The following is a 3,435-nucleotide window of genomic DNA, read 5'->3' as shown; positions in this document are numbered from 1 at the left end:
AGGTTTCCTTTTCTTGTTTCAAATCAAAGGATGAAAATGAAATCTGAAGCCAAAGCTTGTATCAATGGTACAGATTATTATTGCTCATCTTCTGAGCATTTATGTGACATTCTACTCTACTTGTTCTGATCTAATTTTTTTGGGAGAAGAAGATAAATTCAGTTGTTTAAATCTGCAAAAGTTGATTACTCTATCCACAGCTCAAGTTTTGGAGGCATTACCCCATACAAAAAGGAGTAATCAACCAGAAATTGAGGTAAGGAGAGTGAACCCAAAATTCTGAGTTTTTCTAGCATTTCTATCACTCAAAGCTTGAAGTTTTGGAAGCAATGTACCTACACTAAAGGAAAAATTCCGCCAAGATGAAAGGCAAAGAGAGAAAGGCTTAAATTTTGTTTTCTCATAGCTTTCAAGGTATCATATTTCTTCTTCTTCTTCATGAGGTTACATTGTATAACACTCTTGCTACCAGAGTGTCATACTTCCAGCTGCGCCACTCTGATAACAAGGATATTACGACAAATTCTCTATATAACTATAATAAATAGGAGCCTTTACCTGGAATCCTTAATGACTTTTCTCTGAAAAATCAGTAAATTTTTCTTTTATACGTACATACATACAAATCATCACAACCCTTTTACATGCTTGTCTTATGAATTTTTCTCTAAACTATTCTTTTCTCATAATTAACCAAATTAATTCTACTGTCGTTTATTCTTCTTAAATTCGATCATGAGGAATATCACTCACTTTTTACTTCTTTCAAGATTTGCCATCCAACCAATCTTCTAGTCAAACTCTTAAAAACTACAACAATTACAAATCTGAACTAATAATCACAATCACAAGCAATCAAACAGGCAAACAAATGACCACCCACAATTCAATTTACACAAGTAGCAATAAATAGACAAACAAACAAACAATCTCAAGCAATATACAATCAAATGAAGTATGATGCATGTTTGTCCTACTAGCCGTGAGTTCATGTGTCGGTTAAATTTTCAGATCCTGACACATCCGATAGCTAACCTGGACATGATCTCTCTGTTACGCATTCCCAAGAGGAATACATCGAGGGAGTGTTCCCTACCACCTTCTTCTGGAGAGACTGTGCCATATAGAGTGCCTTTCTACCTTACAACCAGAGAGAGAATGTGGGGGAATACATCGAGAAAATGTCCTACCACCTTTTCTACATCCACACCGCAACTCCGCAAGAGAATCTGGGGGAATAAAATAAAGGGAGAGTACTCTAACACCTTTCCCACATCCTTGTCAGTTCAATATTAAAATTTCAATCATATCACAATTATTTATAATCATATTATCTCAAGATTACTTATTCTCGAGTTAGGAGCGGGATAAAACAACTATTCTCATTAGGGGCAGGAGAAACCACCATCCCACAATATTTCTATCTCATTTAACAAATTTTTACCGGAGAAAGATTCAATAAAACTCATTATACCCACCCCAACGTATCCAAAGCATTTAAAATCATTATTATACTCCACATGGAGGTTACAAAGGGTTATAAGCCCGTCGGAAAGGCTTAACAGTTCAAAATTAGCATTTCTAAAAAATATGCACACTGGTGCGTACGCAGACTTCGTGCGTACGCACGGAACCTGACTGGGTTCCATGAGGGTTTGTGAATGATGTGTACGCAGGATTCGTGTATACGTGCAGAACCTAGTTTTACTACTCTTGCTGTAAAATCAATAGAATTCAATTTTAACCAACGTTTTTCAAAAGATCACATCTTTTAGTACAAAATTCATTTTGACTCCGTTCTTGAAAGGTAAACTAGACATCCCAAATTTCATTTCAAAACAATTTTCATAAATTTTTAGGTTTTGTGCACCAAGTTATGGCCCTACAAAGTTAAGCTAAAAGTCTACCATAGTGTAGATTTTTTTGCACCATTTGAAAACTCCCAAATTTTTTTCACCAAAAACACTCAAAAATAATTTTATTTTTCCAATCATAATCTTAATTAAAACATAATCATTTATTCTTAAATAATTACTTTAAATTTGCTAAAATGCCCCCAAAACATAATCCTTTCCATAGTTAATCAAAATCAAATAAGATAATTCTTCAATCCATTTGTATTACTTTAGAATTCACTAAAACTCCCCGAAACATAATTCTTTAATTTGAAGTAATCAAGTTAAATATTAAAACAAAGTCTCTAGTATTTACAAAAATAATATCGGTTTCCATTATTCTTATCTTTCAACTTTTATTAAAAAAAATGGTAGAACCTCCCCTAAAACTCAAACTTTTTCACCCTTCAAGGGTTTCGTAAATTTCAACAATTCATCAATCTCCCCGTCGGTAACTTTTCAAAACACAGGATTCTTGATACTCAATTTATCACAATTTCGTTTAACAACTAGTCCCACATCATTAATTAAAAGAAATCAGAATTTCCATCAAACTTTTATTAAACTACTACCACAACAATACCAACTCAAAAAATCAACATAATCAAGAATTCTAGCAACAATCATTTTCAAACAATCAGGAAACTAATCACAATTCATAACCACAAATAAACCAACTTCATCAATTACTCTCACAAAGTATCGATAATATATTTGATCATTTAATTAATCACATTTATATATCCAGCACAGTCCAATTTAATCCATGAGACTCGCACAATCATTAACAATACATCTTTTACATTGATATCGATTTATAACAATTTCTTGAAATAAAATAGGTTTAAGAAAAAGCTCATACCTCAATTAGTCAAAACTAGATAATTAATTAAACATGACAAACTCCCTTTTTTAATCACAACAGCGAAAGTACTAGCAGTTTTGATGACTCCTCGTAGCAGCAACAGCCACAATCACAGCATGAGATTACGGTAAGTCAACCCTACGATATTAACACCTCAAAATCTGTAACAAACTAATAGCAGAACACTAATAGCGAGGGTTCCGGAACAAGAATACTTACTGCAATCTAAGAGGAACAAAAGAATAGAGCAGCAACAGCTTCGATGGCCCTCACCGGCAAAAACAGAACTTGATAAAAACAACGAAAAGCTAGGGTGAGGCAGAAATGCAGCGGTGGCTACTTCAGTCAGCAGCTACAGCAGTGTAACGGCTCAGAGACGGTGTAGCATCTCAGCAGTGAGCTCCAATCGACGGCAGCGCAATGACAAAGCACGACGGCGGCAAGACATCCCTCTTTCTTCCCTTCGAGCTCTTCGGCAGCAGCACAATAGCTCGAACTGACTCCAGAGACGACGACCATGAGGTTCCCTTCCAGTGGCAACGACAATCTTGACGGCGACAACGACCATTGACGATGACGATAGCAGTGATGGCTCCAGCAATGATGAGGGCAGCCTCCTTCTTTCTCTCCTCATTGCGTCTCTTCCTCTCTCTCTCTCTCTCTCTCTCTCTGCGA

Source organism: Arachis ipaensis, chromosome B04, assembly GCF_000816755.2.
Source record: "Arachis ipaensis cultivar K30076 chromosome B04, Araip1.1, whole genome shotgun sequence".
Classification (NCBI taxonomy): domain Eukaryota; kingdom Viridiplantae; phylum Streptophyta; class Magnoliopsida; order Fabales; family Fabaceae; genus Arachis; species Arachis ipaensis.
The sequence above is the reverse complement of the archived record's forward strand: the minus strand, read 5'-3'. Positions refer to the sequence as shown.